This window comes from Halichoerus grypus, chromosome 4 (assembly GCF_964656455.1).
Source record: "Halichoerus grypus chromosome 4, mHalGry1.hap1.1, whole genome shotgun sequence".
Classification (NCBI taxonomy): domain Eukaryota; kingdom Metazoa; phylum Chordata; class Mammalia; order Carnivora; family Phocidae; genus Halichoerus; species Halichoerus grypus.
In genome coordinates, this window is record NC_135715.1 from 164,865,654 (window position 1) to 164,892,496 (window position 26,843).

Below are 26,843 nucleotides of genomic sequence, written 5' to 3' on the forward strand. Positions count from 1 at the left end.
GGAAGAGGTTCGTATTCTGCTCGTGGCCCCTAAAACAGGAGAGGCAGCAGGGCGGGCGGGGCCAGCGGGGAAGCAGCCTGCAAGGTCAGTGGGCAGAGGGGGGTGCAGGGCACTGCGGGACCGAGGCTGGATGGAGGATTTGTCGGGAAGGAGTGAGCAAAGCAAGGTCAAGGAGACGCACCAACTGAGGATCTAACTGCTTCTTCGAGGCTGTCTTGTGGGCACGGAATTGTCGTACTAACCCTAACTTTGTCCTTCTCTGGGAGGAGTTGAAGTGTCCGCTCTTTGTTCCACATTGTACTAATCGGAGTCCTCCCTCGTTTTGTCTTGGTCAGTCTCACGAAAATTGTTAATTTCGTTTATCTTTGTTCAAGGGCACCTTTATCCGTTGGTCTTTCTATTGTGCTTCTATCTATACATCCTCAGGTTTTGCTCCATCCATATTAGTTCCTTCCTACAGCTAATTTTTGATTTAGCAGGTTGTTTTCGCTATTCTTCATGGAGACTAAAGTTAGGTTGTTTTTTGAGGGATTTCTTATTCTTAGCGTAGTAGTTTTCAGTACAAATGTCCTCTGAGAATTGCTTTAGCTGATCTCAAAACTGTTATGAGGTGTTTTCATTTAGTGTGTGTCTGTGTGTGTGTGTGTTGTTCATGAATGATTGTGTCAAGATAAATTGTGTTCCATTTGGTTAACAAGTTTCATCCATTTGTTATACTGGAGTTGTACAATTTCCATGAGTTTGTGAAGTTTTCCCTTTTTCTCCCCATAGGAATTTGTCCCCTCACACCAGTGTGGCCAGAAAAGAACGCGATGGGATTCCAGACGTGTCCCTCTAGCCTACCGGGTACTGTTGGGGGCTCTCTGTGTGGCACGGGAGGCGTCACTGTTCTGGGGTCCTCGCGTGTGGCTCTCTGTATGACTATATGACCGCTCAGCAAACACTGGACTTTTCAAGCTCCCCATTTTTAGACTGAGGAATGACGGCGATACATGGGAAAAAGCATCAGAACGTAGCTGCCATCAGACAGCCAGCCCGCCAACCAGCAGCGGCGCCCCTCAGGTGGTGGCCGTGGTGTTGGGTCAGTGAGGAGCGCCAGTCGCCCATGGGTGTAGCCAGTGCAGCCGGAGTCAACCAAGCTGCTCATTGCACCAAATGCCCTGAAAATGTACCCTGGACTTGTTTGTGCAGATACAAAGATAGAGAGAGACACAAACACCTTGCCATGAGGCACAAACTTTTTGAAAACTCAAAGCCCCCCAGAAACATTGGCTGTGGAGCCCAGAAACGTCACTGGGGAAGGGGCTGCATGGTCAGCGGGACAGGGGAAGTGTGGGAAACAATGGGCAGTAGTCTTATCTTATTAAGTAGGATCCACACCCAACGTGGGGCTTCAACTCATGGAAATAACGCTGTGATGAAGATGGGGGTCCACGTATCTCTTTAGGATCCTACTTTGAGTAGTGTTGGGTGAACACCGCTGGTGGAATTGCAGGATCCTATGGCATGCTCTCTTTTTATATCTTTCAGTCACCCCCATACTGTTTTCCATCCTGGGGCACTGTTTACACTCGCAGCAAGGGCTCTGGTGTTGCACTTTCTCCATTTCCCCCCAACACTTGTCAGTTTCTGCTCCTTTGGTAATGGCCATCCTCATCCACGTGAGGCATTCGCTCATTGTGGTTTTGATGTGCATTTCCCTGAGGATCAGGGAAGTTGAACATCTTTTTATCCAAGTGTTGGCCATATTTATACCCTTTTTGGAGAAATGGTTACCCAGTTTGCTGCCCATATTTTATCAGGTGATTTGTTTCCTTCTGGTGAAGCAGCAGATGATCCTGACTGTGCTGGATGGGCAACCGCCCATCAGCTGCCTGAGCAGCAATTATTACCTCCTATTCTGTGGTGACCTTTACTGAGGTGATTGCTTCTTTGGACATGCAGATGTTTAAAATCTGTTGTGGTCAGGGTGCCTGGGTGTCTCGGTTATTAAGCATCTGCCTTTGGCTCAGGTCATGATCCCACGGTCAAGGGATAGAGCCCCGCATCGGGCTCCCTGCTCTGTTGGAAGCCTGCTTCTCCCTCTTCCACTCCCCTTGCTTGTGTTCCCTCTCTCACTGTGTCTCTCTCTGTCAAATAAATAAATAAAATCTAAAAAAAATTTGTTGTGGTCACATTTTCTATTTTTCAAAATTCATAAAGTGCAGTATTTGTGTATTGCTTGTGTAATGAATATATTAATTGATTTCACATTGATTACTGTAAATGTTTTCTATTACTGGGTAACAAATTGCCACACACTCAATGGCTTAGATGAAATCCATGTATTTGTTCAAGGTATGTGGTCAGAAAAGCAGGATCTATTTGGAGGTGAGCCCAGTCTCTTCCCCAGTTTCAAATCCCAATGGCACAGGTCCCTATATGTATTTCGAAGGACCTGAACAAAGCCTTTCTTACAATCTTAACATGTGTCACTACACTTTTTTTCCTCATCGAGTGGCCTGCATGAGGAGTAGCTCTTTAATGCACTGCAGCTCTGAAACCAGGCTCCTGACCAGGCATTACCTGGGCGCCTTATCTTGGCTCCGTCCCTCAGCTGTGCACTGTCCCCTACTCAGCACCACACCTCGGTTCCATAGGTCCCACAAAATGCGGATGGTTTTCCTTACCATACCGCAGCTCCATACCAAGGTAGTCTTTGGTGACAGAGATTCTTTACCTCATTACACTTTATTCAGATTTCTAAATCCTCGTTAGGGCTCATGTGTGCACTTGTGTGTAATTTGAGTATAAGAGAACCCTGATATATGATTTTCTCCAAAACATCCATATCTGAACACCCTGGGTATGCAATCAGGATCCTCATTTCTCCCTATCTCTTAGGTGACATTTCGTCACCCCCTTCTGTCTTCAGCAAGACTCCTGTTAGTTGGGTTTAGCCAGAAACCCCCTTACCCTGATGTTCCCTCTTAGTAATTTCCACGCACAGTCCACACGGCTCCTTGTCTCCAAGTGCGCACTTGCCCTCCTGTATTTGGAGGTGGGCCAGTCATTCCCGCGCTGAGAAGTGCCAGTTGGAGGGGTCCCTGTACCTAGTGCCGAGGTCCTGAAGAAAGCCTGCATTCCCTTGTTTAACAAGGTCATTGAATACTCCTTTCCTTTACCAGGATCAATGGGATGCGCTGCTGCTGGACCCCGGGGCGACGTCGCTCCTCCGAAACTCTGCGCGACCTCGTGAGCAGCATGGTACGCAGCCCCGCACGTGCGCCCCTAAGTGGTTCTGAGGTGGCATCGTACCTCGGGACCAGAAGTCAGTACCCTGCCTCGGCACCTTACTGCAGCTGTACCTCTGCCCGGTACCTCTCACCGCACTTCCAGGCCTTTCCAGGCGCTGTTTGGTGAGGACAATTCTTGGTTCACCATACTGGGTCAGGCAACTGAACCGTCTCTTAGACTCTGTGCACTTCCTTGTCAAATCGTGTTTAAACTCCCACCTTGCTAAGTCTGTTGGCCCAGGACCAGCACCCTCCACTTCTGATACCTCGGATATGTGATTGGGTTTGTCATCCTTTTCATTGTTACTGATGTCTCATCACCTTGACCTGTTTTCTTCAAGAATGCACCGGGGAGGCTCATCCAGAACCCTCTTTATCCTTGACATTTCCTGTTAGGATCTTTGATCAACCCACTATCTCTAGTCCTCTCTCCTGGTCTTCGGCTACAATTGCACACTTTGTCAAATTAAAAAAATCACCGAAATAATTGCACATTTGTTTTGCTATATTCAGAGTGAGTCCTGTCTCTCCGCCAGTGTAAAGCCCAATAGCAGGGGTCCCTATACGTATTGCAGTGCTCCTGAGTGAAAGCTGCATTACTATTTTTAACAGGTGTCATCGAATATACATTGGTTTTTACCGTGGTGCGGTGTAGGAAAGCACATCCTACCGTGGCACCATTCCCCGCAGTGGTGAACCGACCAGGAGTAGTATACTTAACGAAGTGGGGCAAACAAATTTATCTTTCTTGTGACTGGGTTATTTTACTGAATGAAATATCTTTTTTTTTTTTAAGATTTTATTTATTTAGGGGCGCCTGAGTGGCTCAGTCATTAAGAGTCTGCCTTCGGCTCAGGTCATGATCCCAGGGTCCTGGGATCGAGCCCTGCATCGGGCTCCCTGCTCGGCGCGAGGCTTGCTTCTTCCTCTCCCACTCCCCCTGCTTGTGTTCCTGATTTCGCTATCACTCTCTGTCAAATAAATAAATAAAATCTTTAACAAAATGATTTTATTTATTTATATTTGACAGAGGGAACACAAGCAGGGGGAGTGGGAGAGGGAGAAGCAGGCTTCCTGCTGAGCAGGGAACCCGATGCGGGGCTCGATCCCAGGACCCTGAGATCATGACCTGAGCCGAAAGCAGACACTTAATGACTGAGCCACCCAGGAGCCCCTGAATGAAATATCCTTGATGTGCATTCATGTCATAATATCTGAAAAGTTTGTTGTTGTTGTTGTTTTCCTGAAGGCACCAGAATATTGCTTTGTACGTATGCACTCCATTTTCTCTCTACATTCTTCTGGTGATTTCTTTTGGGATACTCAATCTATTGCCTTTTTGAACAATTTTGAAATGTACATGGGGGTCCAAATGTGTTTCTAACACTATTTTCAGGAGTTCTGGTTAATACCACAAGTGGGATTCCTGGATCATGTGATAATCTCAATTTTCCTATTCTTGAGTAACCTCTATACTGTCTTTATCAAGGAGGGGTACAGAATTCACATTCACACCAACAGCATCTTGTGTTTTTAGCTCTTAATTCATCCTTCCCAGCAATAGTCATTTTTTGTTCTTTTGATAGTGGCCATCCTGATACTGAACGATAAGATATCATTGTGGTTTTGATATGCATTTCCCTGATGATTAGCAATGTTGGGCGTCATTCATATGCTAGTTGACAATTTGTATACCTTCTTTAGAGAAATGTTTATTGAATCTTCTGCCTATATTAATGGGGCTATTTCTTTTGTTCTTGTTGAGTTGCATAAGTTCTTGCAATATGCTGGATAGGAAACTGTTTTCCAGATATTTGATTTGTAATTATGTTCTACTTTCCTCTAATTTGCCCCTTACTCTGTTGATTCTTGCAATGAAGTGCCAAAATCTTAAAGGTTGATATCGTACCCTAGGTCAATTTTTAAAAAAATTGTAAGGGCAATATTTGTGTATTGCTTGTGTTATAAATATAACAATTGATTTTTAATTGATTACTCTAATTTTTTTTATTGCTGTGATAGAAATTGGCACAAACACACTGGCTAAAGGAAACTCATGTATTAGTGCCCAGGTTGTATTTAGAGCTGAGCCAGTCTCTCCCCAAATCAGGAATCCCAAAGTCAGAGTTCCCTATATATTGCCGAGGTCCCTTATAAAGCCTGTGTCACTATCTGAACGAGTGTCAGTGACTATTTGTTCTCCGTAAGTGGCACTGTGTGCGACACAGTACTGCTGCTGTGCACGGGTCACTAACTTGTGCATTGTGCGCACAGTACAGGGGACGATGCGCCCCTCCGTACATGGTGTTCTACGTGCACAGCGACCCTTAGCTCCCTGGAACTTTGTGTTGTGCACCGTACGTGGGTCTTCTCCGTGACAACGTTTTTGCTTTCCCATACCTCAGTCAGGTTCCTGAACTTTCTCCGAGGGTCATCTGTGCACCTCCTTATAAACTGAGGTTTAGGAAGAACTCTGCTAGGTGAGCTCTGGCCAGAACCCCGTCTTTCCATCTCGGTACACCCTAGATATCTCCTCAGGATGGCCATCCTTCCCCAGATGCTGCCAGATCCCTCTGAGCTGTCCTCAGCAAGAGTCCTGTGTGGTCGCCTTAACCAGAACCCCCCCCCCCGTTCGTTTCTTCTGAGTATTTTTGATCCATGTCCGCTTTGGAAATTATTCCCGCTTGTCCGTGCTATAGTTGGAGTGCAGGGCGCTCTCTCCCCGAAGTGAAGTCCTAGTTGGAGGGGTCCCTCTATCTATTGCTATGATCCGAGTCAAGCCTGCCTTACCATCCTAACAGGTATCATGGAATATTCTTTATCTCTGCGGAGGTTCGTCTTGGCAACAGCGAGCCGCCCGAGCGCACCACGACGCTGTGCTCAGCCCCATCAGCGCTCCTCGGCGGCCCCCTTGGGGCACAAGCACCACACACGGCCGAGTTAGGGGCTCGTCTGGGTCCCCTGAGGGGCTCTGCGCGGCCTGGCGCTCTTCACCACACTCTTTGAGGCAGCTTAGGGGGACCCCACTTTCTGAGCTCCCCAGTGCTCGTCTGGGGCATCCTGGCCACACTGGACCCCAGAGAGCACAGCGCGGGAGCCATCAAGCAGCCAGGCAACCACAGCAGTGTTTCCCTTTTGGGGGTGCCCGCTTCCCTTTGGTCCCATCTGTGAGCCCAGCCATCCAGGGTGTGTGTCCTCGGCTCTGTGTGGGGATCCCCGTGCCTGCAGGCCCCTTGTCCGACCTACATGGCCTGCCTGTCAGAAAGAGAGAGGAACACAGGCAGGAAAACGATTGCCCTGAAGGAAGAGGTTCCTATTCTGCTCGCGGTCCCCTAAAACAGGAGAGGCGGCAGGGCGGGCAGGGCCAGCAGGATATTTGTATGGTCAGAGTTGTAATATCTCCTCTTTTGTTTCTGATCTTGTTAATTGGATTCCTCCCTCTTTCTGTGTGTTTAGTCTAACCAAAACATGTCAATTATGTTTGTCTTTTTAAAAAGGGAAGTCTTATTTTGTGGTGCCTTCGTGGCATAGTCCGCTAAGCGATCTCCTCTTGGTTTTTCTCAAGTCAGGATCTCAGGGTTGTGAGATGGTGGTGAGATCTGTCTCTGCACTCATTGCAGGATCTCCTTAGCACTCTTTTCCCCTCTGGGTCTGTCCCTTCCCTTGCTCGGGCTCTCTCTCTGTAAAATAAATAAATCTTAAGAAAATAAAGAAATAAAGCGGATCTCTTATTTCGTTGATCTTTCTTTTTTTTAAAGATTTTATTTATTTATTTGACAGAGACACAGGGAGAGAGGGAACACAAGCAGGGGGAGTGGGAGAGGGAGAAGCAGACTTCCCGCCGAGCAGGGAGCCCGATGTGGGGCTCCATCCTAGGACCCTGGGACCACGACCTGAGCCGAAGGCAGACGCTTAACGACTGAGCCACCCAGGCGCCCCTTTCGTTTGTCCTTCTATCTATTCTTCATTTCTGCTCCATCCATATTATTTCCTCCTACAGCTAATTTTTGATTTAGTAGCTTGTTCTCACTCTTCTTCCCTGAGGTTAAAATTAGGTTGTTATTTGAGATCTTTCTCTATACTTCTTGTAATGTGCTTAGTATAAATGTCCTCTGATAACTGAATTTGCTGCATCTCAAACTTTCTTATATATTGTTTTCATTTTTTTCTGTTCAAGATTATTTTTTAGTTCCCTTCGATTTCCTTGGTTGACGCATTGATTGTTCTTGTGTTGTGTTTCAATTTCCACAAGTTTGTGAATTTTTCTCTGTTTCGCTATCCATTTCCCTGTTTACCCTAGTGTGGGCCGAAAAGAACTTGATCGGATTCCAGCCTTGACAGTCTAACATGCCAGGCACCCTTGGGGCACTCTGTGTGGGGTAGTAAGATATGCTCTTACAGAGGCTTGGGGCGTGGCTCTGAAGGCTGCCCTCTGTATGACGGCTCTTGCAGGGAGCACAGATTTTAGGCTGAGAAATCTTGGCCGTATTGGACAAAAACAACAGAATGCAGTAGCAGTCAAATAGCAAGCATGCCAACAAGCAGCGGTGTCCCTTAGGTGGTTGCTATGTTTGCTGGGTCTGGTTGATGAGCGCAAGCAGTCCAAGGATGTATCATCCTCTTCTTGTGAATCATCCCTGCTGTCTGCACCAATTGTTCTAGTAAGATACCCTGGACTTAGTTTTGCAGATACTTACACACACAGACACAAAAATGATTGTTATAAAGAAAAATATTTTTTCATACTCAAGATGTCCTAGAATCATTTGACATGGGTAACCAGAAGGGCCCCTGGGGTAGCAGTGTGTATGATCAACAGGGGCGCTGGGTCAGGGGAGTGAAGGTGGGCAGAAACTGTGGGCGAGAGTATTATTGGATGTTTCCTCAGGCAGAATGAGTTAAGCAAGGGGGCGCCTGGCTGGCTCCATTGGTAAAGCATGCGACTCTTGATTTCGGGGTCCTAAGTTCAAGCCTCACGTTGGTGTAGAGCTTACCTAAAAGACCAAAAAAAAAAAAAAAAAAGTGGGCTAAGCAAGGTAACCAAGGGGGTACAAACTATAATTGGCGAGTTTGAACAGTGTGGACATTCAGCAGGATAGAGCAATTGTTCCCAGCCATGGTCTCCAAGAGTGTAAGGATCTTCTAGTCAGTCCTGAATCTTAGGATAGCGAGCTATTTGCTTAATTGTTGCTTTTCCCAGACAATGAGCCAAGGCTCAGAGCAACATACAGACCCTTCAATTACTTTTCCCTCTGACCTGTATCATTTATGCCAGTAAGGGTACCGTGTATAAAAAATATTTTCCTAACGATTATCTTAGCCGTTCTTGAGTGTATACTTAGTGTTCAGTGTGTTCACTTTGTGTTGAACATTTCCTTAAGTCTTTTTTATCTTACAGTTTTTTTAAAAAAATATTTTATTTATTTATTTGACAGAGAGAGACACAGCGAGAGAGAGAGAGAGAGAGAGAGAGATAGAGAGAGAGAGAGAGAGAGAGAACACAAACAGGGGGAGTGGGAAAGGGAGAAACAGGCTTCCCGTAGACCAGGGAGCTCAACGCGGGGCTCGATCCCAGGACCCTGGGACCACGACCTGAGCCGAAGGCAGACGCTTAATGACTGAGCCACCCAGGCGCCCCTTTATCTTACAGTTTTGAAATTGTATAACCAATACACTAATGTCTCCTCTCTCTTTCCCATAGCCTTTGGGAACTGTGATTCTACTTTTGTTTCTATGACTTTTGAGTACTTTAGATAGTTCAAACAAGTGGGATCATATAGTATTTGTCATTTTTGAGATTGGCCTATTTCTCTTAGTATGATATTTCATGCAGTCGCATGTGAACGGATTTTTTTTTCTTAAGGCTGTAGAGTATTCCATTGTATGTATATACCGTATTTTCTCCATCCATTCATCTAGCAATGAACATGTGGATTGGTTCTACCACAGGGCAACAGTGAATAATGTTGTGATGAAAATGGAGGTCCAACTATATCTTTAAGATTCTCCTCTGAGTATTTTTGGATGAATATCACAAGTGAGATCACTGGATCATATGGTATCATCTCTTTTTACATTTTTGAGTAATTCCCTACTATTTTCTATTTGCATGGATAAAGTATTTGGGTGCACTATTTACATTCACACCAATAGCTCTCGATCTCCCCCCACTCCTGCCCTGCAACGAATTGTCATTTTCTGTTCCTTTGATGAGGGCCATTAGATACATGTGAGGCATTATATCATCGTGGTTGTGATGTACACTTCCCTGATGATTAGTGATGTGGAGCATTTTTCATATGCTTGTTAATCATATTTATTCCCTTTTTGGAGAAATGTCTATTGAATTCTGTGCCCTTATTTTAATCGGGTTATTTGTTTTTCTCTTGTTGAGCTGTAGAATTTCCTGAAATATGCTGGATAGAAATTCCCTAATCAGTGTATGATTTGCAATTTTGTCTCTTTCTGTAAGTTGCCTTTTACTCTGTGGATTTCTGCATTGAGTTATAGAAGTTTTAAAGTTTGATGTAGTCCCATAGATCAGTTTTTCAAATATTTATAAGGACCATATATTTCTGTATTTTATGCAATAAATATAATAATTGATTTCACATTGATTACTGTATTAGTTTTCATTGCTGTGTAACTAATTGCCACAATCTCAGCTGCTAAAGGAAACTCATTTACTAGTTCCAATTCTGTAGTCACAATTGCTGAGACTGGATTTTGAGCTGAGCCCAGTCTTTCCCCCAGTCACAAATCCCAGTGGCAGAGGTCCTGAATAACACCTTCTTATGGTCTTAACAAGTGTCATTACATTTTTTTTTACAGTGGTCTGTGCCTGGTACTATACACTGAATCCCTCTGCAGCCCTGACCTGGGGCTCCTGACCTGGCATTACCTGGGCGCCTTACCTGGCTCCATCCCTCAGCTCTGCACTGTTCCCTACTGTCCCCTACTCCTCACCACACCTCGGTTCTGTAGTTCTGTAGGGATGCTTCTCCTTACCATACTGTAGCCTTGTATCAAGGTAGTCCTTGGTGACAAAGATTCTTTACCTCTCTACACTTTATTCAGCTTCCTAAAACTTCAACTAGTCCTCATCTGTGACTTCTTTATAAATTGAGTATGTGGGAACTCTGCTAAATGATTTTCACCAAAATGTCCATATCTAAGCCCCTGGGTACGCAATCAGGGTCCTCATGCCTCCCACCTCTCAGGGGATATTTGGTCATCCCCTTCTGTCTTCTGCAGGGCTAGTGTTAGATGGGTTTAGCTGAAACCCCTTTTACCCTGATGTTCCCTCTTAGTAATTTTCATGCATGGTCTGCATGGGCTTCTTGTCTCCAAATGCGCACTGCCATGTTGTATTTGGAGTTGGTCCCAGGTTGTTCCGCACTGTGAAGTCCCAGTCGGAGGGGTCCCTGTACCTAGTACTGAGGTCCTGAAGAAAGCCTGCATTCCCTTGTTTAACAAGGTCATTGAATACTCCTTTCCTTTACCAGGATCAATGGGATGCGCTGCTGCTGGACCCCGGGGCAACGTCGCTCCTCCGAAACTGCGCGACCTCGTGAGCAGCATGGTACGCAGCCCCGCACGTGCGCCCCTAAGTGGTTCTGAGGCGGCATCGTACCTCGGGACCAGAAGTCAGTACCCTGCCTCGGCACCTTACTGCAGCTGTACCTCTGCCCGGTACCTCTCACCGCACTTCCAGGCCTTTCCAGGCGCTGTTTGGTGAGGACAATTCTTTGTGCACCATACTGGGTCAGGCAACTGAACCGTCTCTTAGACTCTGTGCGCTTCCTTGTCAAATCGAGGTTAAACTCCCACCTTGCTAAGTCTGTTGGCCCAGAACCAGCACCCTCCACTTCTGATCACTTGGATATGTGATCGGGTTTGTCATCCTTATCATCTGCCACGGATGTCTCATCACCTCGAGAATCCTGAGAGGAGACTTATCTGGAACCCTCTTTATCCTTGACATTTCCTTGTAGGATTTTCCTTTTTTTCTTTCAAGATTTTATTTATTAATTGTCAGCAGGAAAGAGCGATCGAGCACAAGCAGGGGGAGTGGCAGGCAGAGAGAAGCAGGTTCCCCACTGAGCAAGGAGTCCGATGCGGGACCCGATCCCAGAACCCTGGGATCATGACCTGAGCCAAAGGCAGACACCTAACCAGCTGAGCCACCCAGGCGTCCCTCCTGTAGGATTTTGGATCGATCCAGGCTCCATACTGCTCCTTAGCTATAATTGCACACTTGCTCTTGCTATAGTTAGAGTGAGTCCTGTCTCTCGCCAGGTGTAAATAAAGCCCAATAGCAGAGGTCCTACTACCTATGGCAGTGCTCCTGGGTGAAAGCTGCATTACCATCTTGAACAAGTGTCATTGAATTAACTTGCCCTTTAACACTGGCGCCCTGTGGGAAATCATACCGAGGTACCACCATACCTTGGCGCTGTTCCCTGCACTGTCGAACCTACCAATAGCACGGTACTTTATAGAAGTGGGACAAACAGATTTATCTTTCTTGTGACTGCGTTATTTTGCTGAGCGTGATGTCCTTGATGTGCATTCATGCCATAGTATCTGAAAAGGTTGTTTTTCCTGAAGTTGCATAGTATTGTATTGTACGTATACACCCCATTTTCTCTCTCCATTCACCTAGTGATAGACATTTGGGATAGCTCCATCTCTTGGCGATTGTGAACAATGTTGCAATGAACATGGGGGTCTAAATATGTTTTAGACACTGCTTTTAGGAGTTCTGGATAATACTACGGGTGGGATTTCTGGATGATGTGATGTTCTCTGTTTTCACATTTTTGAGTAATTTTTATACTGTTTTCTATCAGGGAGGGGTACAAAGTTCACACTCACATCAACAATGGTCTTGTGTTCTTAGCTCTCAATTCCACTCCCCCAACAATTGTCATTTTTTTGTTCTTTTGATAGTGGCCATCCTAATACTGTACGATAATCATTGTGGTTTTGATATGCATTTCCCTTTGGATTACTGATGTTAGGCGTCATTCATATGCCTGTTGGCAATTTGTATACCTTCTTTAGAGAAATGTATTTTGAACCTTCTGCCCATATTAATGGGGCTATTTGTTTGATCTTGTTGTAGAAGTTCCTGCAATATGCTGGATAGGAAACTCTTTATTAGATATAGGATTTTTAATTATGTTCTCCTTTTCTGTAAGTTGCCCTTTACTCTGTTGATTCTTGCATTGAAGTGCAAAAGTTTTAAAGTTTGATATAATATCATATGTCAATTTTTAAAAATTTGTAAAGACAATATTTGTGTATTGCTTGTGTAATAAATATAATAATTGATTTCACATTGATTACCGTAATTTTTTTATTGCTGTATTAGAAATTTCTACGAACTCAGTGGCTAAAGGAATATCATTTTTTAAAAAGATTTTATTTATTCATTTGACACAGAGAGAGGGAGAGATAGAGAACAAGCAGTGGGAGCGGCAGTCAGAGGGAGAGGAAGAAGCAGGCTCCCCACTGAGCAAGGAGCCTGACGCGGGTCTCAGGACTCGGGTACTCGATCCCAGGACCCCGGGATCATGACCTGAGCTGAACACAGATGCTTAACTGACTGAGCCACCCAGATGCCCCAGGAATATCATTTTTAGCTCATGTTCTGTAGTCACACTGGCTAGGCTGTATTTGGAACTGAGCCAGTCTGTCCCCCAATCATGAATCCCAATGGCAGAGGTCCCTATACCTATTGCTGAGGTCCCAGTAATCTGTCTCACCATCTGAACGAGTGTCAGTGAGTATTTGTTTTCTATAATGTGGCACCGTATGCGACACTGGACCGCTGATCTGCACGCAGCACCTACCTCTGCGTGGTATCCAGCAGGAGAGGGGGACCATGCGCCACACCCAATGTGGTGTCCTACCTGCGCAGTGGCCCTTAGGCCTTTGGTGCACCATACCGTGCACCTTACCTCTGCCCCCTCGGTGACAAACTTTTCTGGCTTGCCATACCCTAATCAGGCTCCTGTACTTTCCTTAGGTTCATCTGTGCACCTCCTTGTAAAATCCAGTTTTAACAAGAACCCTGCTAGGCCAGCTTTAACCAGAACCCACACGTTTCACAACTGATCACCCTGTCCTATTTCTAGCAAGAGTCCTTTTCGGTTGCTTTAACCAGAATCCTGCTTAGTTACTTCTTAGTATTTTTCATCAACTGTCCCGACCTTCCTCTTTAGCCATAATTCTCACTTGCCCCTGCTGTAGTTGGAGTGCAGGGCGCTCTCTCCAAAGTGAAGTCCCAGTCGGAGGGGTCTCTGTATCTATTGCTATGATCCCAGTCATACCTGCCTTACCATTCTAACAGGCATCATGGAATATTCTTTATCCCTGCAGAGGCTCGTCTTGGCAACAGCGAGCCGCCCGAGCCCACCGCGACGCTGTGCTCAGCCCCATCAGCGCTCCTCGGCGGCCCCCTCGCGGCACCGCATGCGGCCGAGTTAGGGGCTCATCTGGGTCCCCAGAGGGGCTCTGTGGGGCTTGGCACTCCTCACCGCACTCTTTGAGGCAGCTTAGGGGGACCCCACTTTCTAGGAGGTGCCCGCCTCTGTTGGGTCCCATCTGTGAGCCCAGCCATCCAGGGTGTGTGTCCTCGGCTCTGTGTGGGGATCCCCATGCCTGCAGGCCCCTTGTCCGACCTACACGGCCTGCCATTGTTTTGGGCAGAAAGAGAGAGGAACACAGGCAGGAAAACAATTGCCCTGAAGGAAGAGGTTCGTATTCTGCTCGCGGTCCCCTAAAACAGGAGAGGCGGCAGGGCAGGCAGGGCCAGCGGGGAAGCAGCCTGCAAGGTCAGCGGGCAGAGGGGGGGGAACAGGGCACTGCGGGACCGAGCCTGGATGGAGGATTTGTCGGGAAGGAGTGAGCAAAGCAAGGTCAAGGAGACGCACCAGCTGAGGATCTAACTGCTTCTTCGAGGCTGTCCTGTTGTGGGCACGGAATTGATATAGTCGTCTCTTCTGCCACTTTGTCCTTCTGTGGTGGGAGTTGCAGTGTCCCCTCTTTCGTTCTTGATGGTATTAATGGGAGTCCTCCCTCGTTTTGTCTTGGTCAGTCTAATTAAAACTTGTCAATTTTGTTTATCTCTATTAAAGGGAACCCTTTATCACTGATCTTTTCATTTGTCTTTCCATTGTGTATTTCTTTGATTTCTGCTGACTTTACTATTTTCTACCTACCTGCTAATTTTCTGTGACGTTGGTCGTTCTCTCTATTGTTCCCTGTGGTTCATGTTCGATTGTTATATGAGATCTTTCTGCATTCTTAGTGTAATTTTTCAGTAAAACATTACTCTGAGCACCGCTTCTGCTTTACCTTATAAACTTTGTTGTGTTTTTATTTTTGTTTGTTTCAAGGGACTTTTTGGTTTCCATTTTGATTTCCTCTTCCATTCATTAATTGTTCTGGTGTTGTGGTTTAATTCCACATGTTTGTGAATTTTCCAAAATTCTCCTGCTAATGAGTTTTACGTTCATACCACTGTGGTCAGAACAAAGAACGTGATACGATTCCAGACCTGACAGCCTAGTCTAATGGGTACTCTCGGGGGCGCTCTGTGTGGAGCCGTAGGAGATGCTCTACGGCAGGGGCTTCGTGAGCACCTGTGCAAATGACTCTCGACATGATAGTTCAGGGAGCACTCAGCTCTTTGAGCTCTCCAGTTTTAGGCTGGGAAATCATGGCGATACCCGATAAAAAGAACACAGTTGAATAGCCATCAAGCAGCAAGCGTGTCAACAGCCGGCGGTGCCCTTTAGGCAGTGAGCGTGGCTGCTGAGTTTAGTTAGCGAGCCCAAGCAGTTCAGGAAGATAGCATCTCTTTCTGGTGTGAAACGATGCTGCTGTCTGCACCAATTGTTCTAATAATGTTCCCTGGACTTGTTTTGAGGAGAAACCGTAAGAGACAGGGCCATGAAAGTGATTGCCATGAATGAAAATATTTTCATTATACTCACGGTCCCTTAGAAACAGTTGGCAGGCCTGCTAGGAAGGCCACTGGGGAAGGAGTTTGCCTGATTAGCAGAGAGAGGGGGTAGGGAGACGGCAGGCGGGAGCCTTAATGGAGATTTTCTCGGGAAGGAAGGCTAAGGAAGGTAAGCAAGGCGTACAAACTCTAATTGGAGAGTTTGAATAGTTTCTGTGGACTCTGGGCCATAGGATGGTCTCCAGTTGTCTGGTACTTTGCCCAGTAGTGATTAGGGCAGGGAATTGAGTCCTGGGGTGTTGAGGTCCGATGAATGGATCCAGGTTGGGGGTATGGACTCCCGGATTGGTTCGCTTGCATATCAAAGCTTTGCTAGTAAGCAAGTTGTTATCTCTTGGATTTAGTTAATCCTGGGTGGGTGGTTTCCCCTGGGGTCGAAAGCCTCCAAATTCCACAGTGTGGAGATTATATAAATAAGAAAATATAGTTAATACTATTGGCCCTGTGGTACTTGGGCATCTCAAGGTGCTTTGGTGGAATTATGGGAGATATGTTAGCCCTAGTAGATCTGCAAGATGAGTATCTTCTATAGATCTGCTGTGCAACATTGTGTTCAGGGACAATAATACTATATTATACACTACCTGTTAAGAGGGTAAATCTCATGTTAAATGTTCTTACCACAATAAAATAAAATATAATATGTATAATAGTAGGGAACTGCATTATTGCAATATTTTAAGAGGCAAACAAGGAGGAAATTGATCACTAATATTCCTATTAGTAAAATTAACCTAATTTGGAAGCTGGTTCCTAGCCAGCCATGAAAATAAGTTAGGGATTTGCAGAATACAGGCCAAAGAATCTTGACCCATGTTTCATAGGTGTAATGCCTCAAAATTTTAGGCAAAATTAGATAAAGTCTTAGATATTCGTTGATAGTTCTGTGTGATTTGATTTTGTCTGTTGATGGCAGTGACCCCGGTTGAAAAGCCTGCAACTCCCAACGATATGACCTATTCCACATAATAGGGAACGACAATAGGGTCACGTCAATCAATGCCTTTGCCAAAGTGAAGTTGAAGGGAATGCTGCTTGAGACTGATACATAGTCAGGGGAAGCCCTGGTGTGAGCAAGATTGAATGGGAATCCAATTTTTATAGGGCAACACCACGTACAGGTGACATTGATTTTTGTTAATAGGGCCATAAGAAAAACCCAATCCTGAAGTACATGGCCTCAGGCAAAATTGGGATCCTAAGCATAATTTTTTGTAGGTTTTTATGAGCTGTATGAAGGCCAAAATCACACCTGTTAGGATAGAGCAAAAAATGCCAATAACGTTTAGCAGTGAGGGTTGGTACAAATCCTATCCAGAGGATCCCCTAATTGAACAGTTTTTTGAAATCTCGGGAGCTTGGTGTAATGGGAGTGTTGAAGTCAGTTGGACTATATTTTGGCTGGTTAACCTTCACCAGTAAGGGAACTCAGAGCTATGTCAGTAGGATATGCAAATAGCGGGAGGATTGTGGAAGGTAAATGGACTGCAGGTCCCACAATTGCGGGCATTTAAACTCTGTGCTGCCATTTCTGAGAGTTGAATGTAAATATTGCTTGTATCAGAATGATTTTGTGGAACACAGGTTGCTTGGCCTTTGGCTTTAAACGTGTGGGTCGAAAGGTTGATAGGCAAAGAATGAGTGGTGGGTGGGGGCTGTGAAAATTCTCGTGATGAAGTAGCTCTAGCAAGTTGGGTTGGTGAGGTTAAGGCATGTGATGAGGAATGCATGGTAGCAGTCAGGAGCTAACAAGAATCAGCGGAGATCTGTAGCACTACACATAGAAGGGGCCAATCTTGCAAATGGAAAGTTGAACATAGTGTAGTAGTATTAGAGGGTATATTTCAAGTGATAGCCTCAAAGATATATTTTTTATGATCCCATCTGCATGGTTTCTGTGTGTTTCACTTCCCTCCGTGAACGTCATCCTTGTTCTTCTCTGTCTAAACAGATCCTACCCATCGCTCCAGGCAGAGCTCAAGTTTTCGCTTAACCATTATATTAGAGGGTGAATTTTGAGAGATATCGTTAAGATACGTGTTTATGATCCCGTTGTTTATCTTCATGATCCCATGTTTACTAGCATCGCTTTGCAAACACGGGGCTTGTTACTTTGAGTTTGAAGGCAGGATAGGATACAGCAGGGTCCTAGGTGAAGCGAACCGCCAGCTCCCAGAAATAGACATTCGGTGGGTGATACTGTTGCAAACAATCCTGGAGAAGTTCAGGGTCAGGAGTCCAGGAGGATGGCATAAGTGTGGAGCGAGGCAACTGGGCTGAGTCCAAGGGATAATTTTGAATAAGAGCTTGAGCAGGAGGTGAGGTCACTTTGAGCTGAGCACTCGTGTGCCGGCAGGGGCCATGCCTCCTGCAGTGAGGTCCTCTCCAGCAGCGAGCCAAAATTCTTTCCGAGAAGTCAGTAAGTCCTCTGTAGCCTGGCTTATCTATTTTGATGCCAGGAAGCCACACAGGGCTGTCAGGTGGCGGATGGTCTCTCTGTTCTCAGGCCCGTGGTGGCTTGAAGTAAGATTGTTTAGGCGGACCCAGGTTCAGGTGGCAAGCAGCCCCTCAGATTTTGAAGAAAAAAAAATGACTCCAGTTTTGACTTCAGTTTGCTTCTCACTGTCTAGTCACCCAGAAGGGATCCTGAAGTCCATTTAGTTGCAAACAGTGTAGATGGTGTTTCTGAGGATACAGACTTCCTCCGTGCACCTTCTTCTTCATGTCCTCGGGCAGGGGTCCTGCTCCAGAGCCCATCATCCAAACTTTGTTTCTCCCCTGTCTAATGTCTCTCAGTTTGAATTTTTATCTAGCTGCTGTTTTAAGTGGAAAAAATTCAGAAGACTCATAAACCATAACATGATAAGTACAGGGTGACAAATGTCACTCTCCCCACCTTCACCCTCCCTGTTTCTCACCTCCTCGTTTTTGCCATAACTGATTATTTCCTGAATTTCATTTCAGAGTTATTTTGTGGAAATATAATTATAAATTTGTATCCCAAGTTCTCCATTTCTTACACAAAAATGTATTATGCTTTGCTGTTTTCACCTAATATATTCCAGAGCTCTTCCTAAATAGTGTTTGAGTGTCATTAAGTTTTAAAAACAGGGTCTATGGAATTCATATTAGCTCCTACATTTGTCCTTATAGCAACTATATTTAAATGGAATAATTCTATATTGTTGCAAGTCGACCAATGAAAACAATTGGGAGGGTTTTTTAAAGATTTTATTTGAGAGATAGAGATAGAGAGAGAGCACACAAGCAGGGAGGGGCAGAGCAAGGGGGAGAAGCAGACTCCCTTCTGAGCAGGGAACCCGATATGGGGCTCCATCCCAGGACCCCGAGATTGTGACCCGGGTCAAAGGCAAATGCTTAACTGACTCAGCCACCCAGGTGTCCCAACAATTGGGAGTTTAAATAGAGGGAAAGGCTCAAAAATATAGTTCTCGTATTGATGACTTCATCTTATAAAAGCCAATAGTAATTATTTTTTATAATATTTTTAGTAAATAAATAGTAATTTTTTTTTAATAATCAGTTGAGCGGCTGACTCTTGGTTTCAGTTCAGGTCATGATCTTGTGGTTGTGAGGTGGAACCCCCCGAGTCGGGCTCTGTGGTCCACAGGGAGTCTGCTTCATATTCTCTCTCTCTCTCAAATGAATAAATAAAACCTTAAAAAATAATAAAATAAATAAAAAAAGAAAAAACTGTGTCAAACTCTGGCCTATTGATGTCTTTACATAAAGATGTATTAAGGTGTACCCACAGAATGTAAAAGTGGGAAGGAGTTGGTCTGATCAGATTGAAGCAAGAATAGAATGGGAAGAGTATAACAAAGAAGTTCGATCTCATTGCACATAATTTTAAGTTGATGTGGGGGAACCCATGATGATATTGGAGCTGTGGTCACCTGTCCTGCTGCCACTCCTTTGCTCCTGACAAACAGAAGCAACTATTAAAAAATGTTTTATTGTCTTTAGTTCTGGTGGATCATCTGTATGTTTAGTTAAAAATAGACACATATCGGGATGCCTGGGTGGTGCAGTCGGTTGGGCATCTGACGCTTTGGTTTCAGCTCAGGTCATGAACTCAGGGTCGTGAGATGCAGCCCTGTGTCGGGCTCGTGCTCAGCACAGAGTTCGGAGCACAAGCCCGACACAGGGCTCGATTTCACGAGAGTTTGCTTGGGATTCTCTCTTTCTGTCCCTCCTGCTTGTGTTCTCTCTCTCAAATAAATAAATAAATCTTAAAAAAAAAGTTTTATATTACTCTGTAGTACTTTGCCGATTTCAGCCATTATTAAATTCTTGTATGATGGATGAGGATTTAACTCATCTGCATGATCTCTCCCTACACTCTTCTCCCCACACTGAGATCCACCGCCAGGCTCCGTGTATCCACCATATATCCCTGCAACTCTAAGCTACACACTTTCACTTGTATTCCTTTTTCAAGAACCTCTTTGTTCCTTCTTGTTCTAACTCCCATCCTGCCTTCTACCTTTCAAATGAAATTTTCGTCAAAGATGGGGACTATTTTACAGGGAAGAATCAAGAACAAGGCAAAGTGAATAGAGATATTTTGTGATCATTCTTATTAATTTTTAAATTATGATTTGGAAGGGGCATATGAATGAATCCTTTTCTATAAAAGATGACATCATACTCTTTATATACTTTTTATAAAAAATGCCAGGCTAGGGGCGCCTGGCTGGCTTAGTCAAGAGAGCATGAGACTCTTGATCTCAGGGTCTTGAGCTTAAGCCCGAGGCTGGGGGTGGAGCCTACTTTAAAAAAAAAAAAAAAAAGCCCAGGCTAATGATGGGTAAAAGCTTCATAATGATACCACCTGACTATAAATAGGTAGATGTGCACTAAGAGAAATTTTGGGAAAAATAAACCAAACTCTAAACTGAGAATCTAAATTCTTTTATGATTCAGGAATGAGATCTAGGTTTTCCCTTTTTCCTTAAGACATTAGCCTAATGTTAGCTTAAACAGCTTACAAAACACAGGCAGTATCGGAATGATTTCTGACATGAAATAACAGTTTTTATTCATCCTTTTAAGAAAGAATGTGAAAGAGCACATATATAGGATCCTTTTTCTCCCTGGAGAAGGAATGGGGTACATACAAACCCAACCTTGATTTTTAGTGTCTTCATTTATTATTTATTTATTTATAAGATTTTATTTATTTGACAGAGAGAGCACAAGCAGGGGGAGCAGCAGAGGGAGAGGGAGAAGCAGGCTCCCCACCCAGCAGGGAACCCGATGCCGGCGGGATCCCAGGACCCTGAGATCATGACCGCTTAACCAACTGAGCCACCCAAGCGCCCGTTTAGTGTCCTTTAAATAAGTATTTGCTGATCGGGTTTAGATCTGTAATGGGTTAATAAAAGATTGTGGGGACCTGAAAAATTTTAAAGCTTAACCTTATAGATAATTAAGCTCTGCCAGAAAACTACCCATTGCCAGTAGCCAGAAATCTGGTCTGGAAGGACTGCTAATCTGATGTAGGATGATACTTCCTTGAATTTTATATGATAGTATCATGCTTAAAAAAAATGCTGTCAACTAAAGCACGTTGATTTTTTATAATTTAGTATTTTTATTTCCTATGTAGTGAAATAGCCCTTTCAGACTTAGATTTGGTATGTACCAATCTTGTGCATGCATATAAAGGGAAATATAAGTAAGATTGGTTAAGGGATTTCAAAAATTTCTTTACATTCAGAGCCCAACTTTTTAAAATTTATTTTTATTTTTTTATTTTTATTTTTTTATTTTTTAAAGATTTTATTTATTCATTTGAGACATAGAGATAGAGAGAGAGAGAGAAAGCATGAGCAGGGAGAGAGGCAGAGGGAGAGGGAGAAGCAGGCTCCTCGCTGAGCCAGGAGCCCGACGTGGGGCTCGATCCCAGGACCCTGGGATCATGACCCGAGCTGAAGGCAGACGCTTAACCATCTGAGCCACTCAGGCGCCCCAAAATTTATTTTTATTTTTTTAGTAAAGATTTATTTATTTATTTGCGAGAGAGAGAGAGAGAGAGAGAGAACACAAGCAGGGGGAGAGGCAGAGGGAAAGGGAGAAGCAGACTCTCCGCTGAGCTGGGAGCCCAATGCGGCTGGATCCTAGGACCCTGGGATCATGACCTGAGCCAAAAGCAGCCGCTTAACCAACTGAGCCACCCAGGTGCCCCTGGAACCCAACTTTTCTAAGTCACTTTTTGAATCAGTTGTTGATGCCTATGGTTTTCCATACAGTATTGTCTTCGGTGCCACCAGAAGTGTTGGTGATGCATCAAGTCTTAGAAGAGTGCTCTACTATTGAATCTAGGATTTTTTTTTTTTCCCCAAGGAGCTGATCCTATTCCTCAGGTTTCGATGCTGGTATTTTCTGATCTAACCAGAAGAGGTCAATGGGTGGTTTCCCAGTAACATACAGGACTCATTTTCCTTCTTCGATGATTTTTTTTTGACCAAAACTTAGAGGGGTTGTAATTGACAAACCATACCGTCAGAAATAATAACTAAGCCATTTCACTTTGTGTGTGTGTGTGTGTGTGTGTGTGAGGCTTATTTAAGTGTTCAGATGTAGGTTTCCAAAATGCATTAAGAACTCATGTACTTGGTGAGTAACTCAGGTCTCTCAGAAGTCTAAGCTCTTTTTGGCCAGTCCCATCTCTTTATGTGCTGAAGGAAATCTCTTTTGGTCCTAGGAAAGTCTGTTCTTTTTTCCTAGGAAAAGCTCTCTTCAAGTTTAAGAGACTCCTATGCCTGTTAATTTCCTCCTTTTAGGGTTGTGGGTTTTATTAAACAATGCACTTAACTCAGTGGAAATAAGGACAATGTGAAAAGCTACATCCAAGTTTCTGCATGTGGAGATGATGACAACTAGGTTGATACAGCCACCTGGCCAGTACTATTAAGAGACCAGTTTGGAAAATGCACCCTGATTTCTGAGATGTGAAAAGTGTGAAAAATGTGTGTCTTCGCATCTGTGAAATACATTATGTCATGGTGGCTGGGTTAATGTATAATAGGTTTTCCTTCACCATTTCCAAGACTGGGATGTGGAAAAAGCTTGCCTTAGAAGAAATCAGTATTTTTTTTGGTGTGTTAAAAAATCTAAATAGGGGTATAAACCAAATAGTTGCAATAGCCCAGGTTTAAAATCGCAGAGAGATGTCCTGGGCGAGGCAAGAGCGGAGTAATACACAAAGAATGGAAACTATGGCTGCAAAAGCAATGGAGAATTTTAAAAAACGGGACAAAGTCCCTAAGCTTATCAAAATAAAAAATGTAATGATAATTACAATAGCCAAAGAACAAGGTAGCTCATTCTCAGATTATTTTTACCTAAAACAGAAGCTCTCCCATCGGAGGCTCCCTCCATTTTAGGGACGATTATTTGCCTTATCACAGATTTTAATCGATTCAGGTTTGTGTCGCCCATTACAGTCAGCTGATTTTGCACAGCACCATGTTCGAAGTGGGTGGTACAGAATACCATTGAATGACTGAGGGGATTTTGGTTAATATTCGTAACCCTTTCATGTGCAGGGGAGGTCTTTCAATACCTAACCTCCTTAAGCCTCAGTTTTCTCCTTTGTCGAAAGGGAATAGTAGGATTTCTAGTCAGGTCCTCAAAAGGCTTGCCCCGAGCATGAAGTGCAAGAACCTAGACATAAACCTGAAACACAGTGCCTAGCACAAAGTAAGCGCTCATTAAACAGCAGCTTTTGTTAGCGGCAGCTCACTGCGGCAAACACACGCGAACGGCGCAAACGCCGAGCCCTCTCAGCCGCATGTTCTTTTCTCCGGTTCCTATGTTGCTGGGAATTAGCAAGCAATAGCTCTCTGGGCCCTCAAATGCTAAAACCTCGGTGACTGTCTCGCGTCCCGAGTCCGCTGTGAGCCCAGTCATTTTGGTTGGTTAGAACAGGTTTGATTTTTACAAGCTCCCGAGTGGGGCCCTGACCCCGGAGGAAGTGTTCGCTTTAAAAGATCTCGGGGAGGGGAGGGTGGGGGCGGGAGGAAGGGGGCTCCGGCGCCGGGGGCGGGGGTGGGCAGGGGGCGGTGCGCGGCTCCTGCGTCAGAAGGGGCCCTGTTTTTCGCACCTTCCCTGACGTCAAAGCTCAATCAGGACTGCAGCGCTACGCTCCCGGTGGATGTCTACGTGGGCTGAGTCGTGACTCGGGGCCCGGGGCTTGCGAGTGACGCTCGCACTTCGCTTCTCCTCTCGCACCGGCGGGAGAGGCCGGGGGCTCCACTGTCTGGCTCCGCGGGCTGCGGGCGGCGGGCAGCGGGCGGCCGCGGGGCCCTGGACGGCCCGGGGGTCCGGGCACCGCCATGGAACCGGAATAGGAAGGGAGCGCGCCCACCGGTCCTCGGCCGGCGCCCAGGCCCGGACAGAATCCGGGAGGCCTCCGCGGAGGTGAGAACCGCGCCGCAGAGCCCCGCGGAGGGCGCGGGCGCGGGCGGGGGCGCGGGCGGGGCGGGCCGAGCCGAGGCGGCGCGCAGCCGGGGCGACGCCCGCGGGCTCCGTGCGCGCGGCCGGGGGTGGGGCCTGCTCGCCTTGCGCCCCGGGCGCCTTCTTCCTCCCGAGGGACGGCCGGACCGCTCGCCCGGCTCCTGCATCCGCCTCGCAGGTCCTCCTCGGCGTCTCGTCTCCCACTCCCTTTCTGCACCTCCTGCGGGAGCGGGGCCGGCGTCTCCGGGCCCGGATCGAGGTGGCTGGAGCGTGGGGTGGAGGTGGGGCGCAGGCTGCCTTGTGCTTCTGTCGGGAGCCCTGGGTCGGAGGGGCCCGCGGACGAGGCCTTGGGCTGGGCGATGGGGAGGGGGCTGCCCGCGGAGGTCGGATTTGGGGCTTTGTACCCGCGAGGACTTGCGGGGGCACCTGTGGGGCCGAGATCCGGAGCCACCTGTCCACAAATCCCCTTCCCCCCATGTCCTGCGCTGTGTCCAGCTGTCCCCAGACCTAGGCCTTTATCAGTCTCTGGTGATTGGAATTTGTTTTGGAAGCGTTAGATTTTTGTGTTAACGGTCGTTTTACTATTGTCGCGCAACAGTTGTGTAAATCTGGGCAGATTACGCCGTCGTTATTACGTGCTCCCGAGAAGGCCCTTTGCAGCTCCTAGCATTATCCGTCGCGATGATTTTGGCAGCGCGGGGAAGAAATGCATAACGAGATGCTGGCTCTCAAGGAACTAAAACGTTTTTTATCCCCAGAATGGAATTGTATTTAATTTGTCTTACAGTAGTGATATACGATCAGGGAAAAAAACAAACAAACAAATAAAAAACCCACTGAAAAAGCCCATAGCAATTTCATCCTCAAGGGAGTCAGTATTAACAATTTGGGGTACGTGAACGCATATTCGTGTTACATAAAGGGGGATACTAATGTAATCTGCCTTTTTTGCTTAATGCGTTGTGGCTATTTTCTGTATCAGTGCATAAACATCTTTCCACTGCCTTCTTAACTTGCACTGATTTGGACCCAAAGCCTGGAAGGCAAGAATTTTCTTCTTCTCCCTGCGCCTTGGCCAGTGGCCAACCTTAGTAAAACTCGTTAGAGATTTGACAAAGTATCACCGCAATGGCGAAGATATTGGATTAAAAAAAAGCTGAATTCAGGGTAACAGCCATGTTCTGTAAATATTGTTTGTTCTGCTTAATAATGCGAGGCAGTGTTTTTTTCAGATTGCAGTTTTCATCCATTAGTGAATTGTGAAATTAATTTTGTGGCTCATAGCTAGCACTTGAAATTAACGAAATAAGATGGCATAGAAAATACCAGAATGCATTACATGTAGCGAGGATATTTTGTAAGCTTTGTTTTAACTGCGTTTCTGTGTGTGTGTGGGGTGGGGGGAGGGCTGGTGCGTGTGTGGGGTGCATGCGTGTGAGGGTGGCGTTGCATGTGTGCGTGTGTATGCTGGGTTGTGATATAAAATGTATTGCTTCCTCTGTGCCATGCTAATTAAGTTTGAAAGTCCCTAATCCAAGGTACTGTCAGCACTCATCTCAGAATGGGAGCAATGATGCAATTAAGCTAAATGTTATCTTTACTCTTTTCTTTGGAATATGTGACAGTGTTTATTGCAGCAAATTAGATTCCTAATTATTTGTTTTCATGTAATATTAAAACAATCAATTAGCATTCTTGAAAATACAGAGAGGAAGCGTTTTATGGAAGTTAAGAGGTTAAGAGCATAAACTGCTCAGATTGACCTAGGGTCAAATCCCCGCTACACAGTTTATTGGTGTGTGACCTGGAACAAGATACTGCTTCTCTCTAAACCTCAGTTTCCTGATTTGTAAGGTAGGAGTTCCTGGGACACCAATTTCATAAGGCTGTTTGCTGTTCAGATGGGATAATGCGTATGAAACTGTTGACATAGTACCTAGCCCAGTTTAAGTATTCACTGAAATTTAGCCATTATTATTTTATTAAGACTGAATGGAGGGTCCAGGATAATGCTTGCCACCAGATGCATAAGATGGATAATCCAAACAAGTGGGAAGTTGAAAATGAGTTAATGTTGTAAGGAAAGGGACCCTGAATTAAAAGGGTCTTTTTATTTCATTTGGCCGTTGTTTTGTGATTGCTCCCCAATTGTTTTCCTATTGCTAGACAGGTGATTTAGATGATCTTATTCAATAAACCAAAAGGCTTTCTATTGTCTTTTTAAGTTTAATATTAAGTTGGTGTCTCTCTTGTTAGGTGGTTGAAAAATATTTCCCATAGGGATTCTGGATTTTTGTTAGCTCTTACTTCAAAATACCGCAGTCAGCTTGGGAAACACACACTACAATTCTGAACTCATTTCAATAGTGTGTTTATCTCTGCAGTGGGTACAGATCTCAGGTGTGCAAGAAATAGTCCAAAAAGAAAAAAATAAATGCAATTTTGAGACATTTGTGTTGAAGTCATCTCAGGGAGTTCAGAGGTCTTTGTTCACGGCCCCCGATCGGTTTATGCAGTTTTAAGTGTTTCATAAATCAATGAAATAGAATGTAAGCATTGTCTTTTAGTATAGCATTATTATTTTCATAAAAAATAAATTGAATCCTTTGCACTCAAAAAAAAAAAAAAAGAAAAGAAAAAAAACGCCATTGTAAGAGTACTTAATTGGGTGTGACAACTGTAAAAGGTTGGGGGAAATCTTAAATGTTAATCATAATATTGTTCTCAGTTTTAGAAATGTCTTTAAGTTCTTGTTCTATTTTAGAGGAACCAAAGTGAAAACTCGTTGATGGTAAATTATGATGTGGTTTATGAAAATATGAAAAAAATATGACTGGGAACTCTAGCTGTCCTATCCACAAAAAACCTCAGTGAAACAAAAAAGCTTAACTTGACCTTAAATCAAACATATACATTTGTATATTTTAGGTTAAACAAAATATTGATGATGTATGTATTTTTAAAATCCTCTTACTAATTTTTAAATAGTTAACTCACCGACTGCTAGCTTTTATCTTGTCAGAAAAGAGGGCTTTTGTCTTACACGGGTA

The 26,843-nt window shown here is 45.0% G+C and overlaps 1 protein-coding gene across 4 annotated transcripts in view; it reads left to right on the forward strand.

Moving 5' to 3' along the window:
• Positions 1 to 23,491: 23,491 nt before the first annotated feature.
• The window catches only part of ZDBF2 (zinc finger DBF-type containing 2), a 31,589-nt gene continuing 28,237 nt past the window's right edge, over positions 23,492 to 26,843 (forward strand). Inside the window, exon 1 of one of the 4 annotated variants that reach the window (XM_078071233.1) lies at positions 23,492 to 23,757. The gene's annotated coding sequence lies outside the window, so the exon portion shown is untranslated. Of the gene's footprint in view, positions 23,758 to 23,880; positions 24,075 to 26,843 lie in introns of those variants that run through there. The other 3 variants (XM_078071236.1, XM_078071234.1, XM_078071235.1) reach the window with 3 other exon arrangements.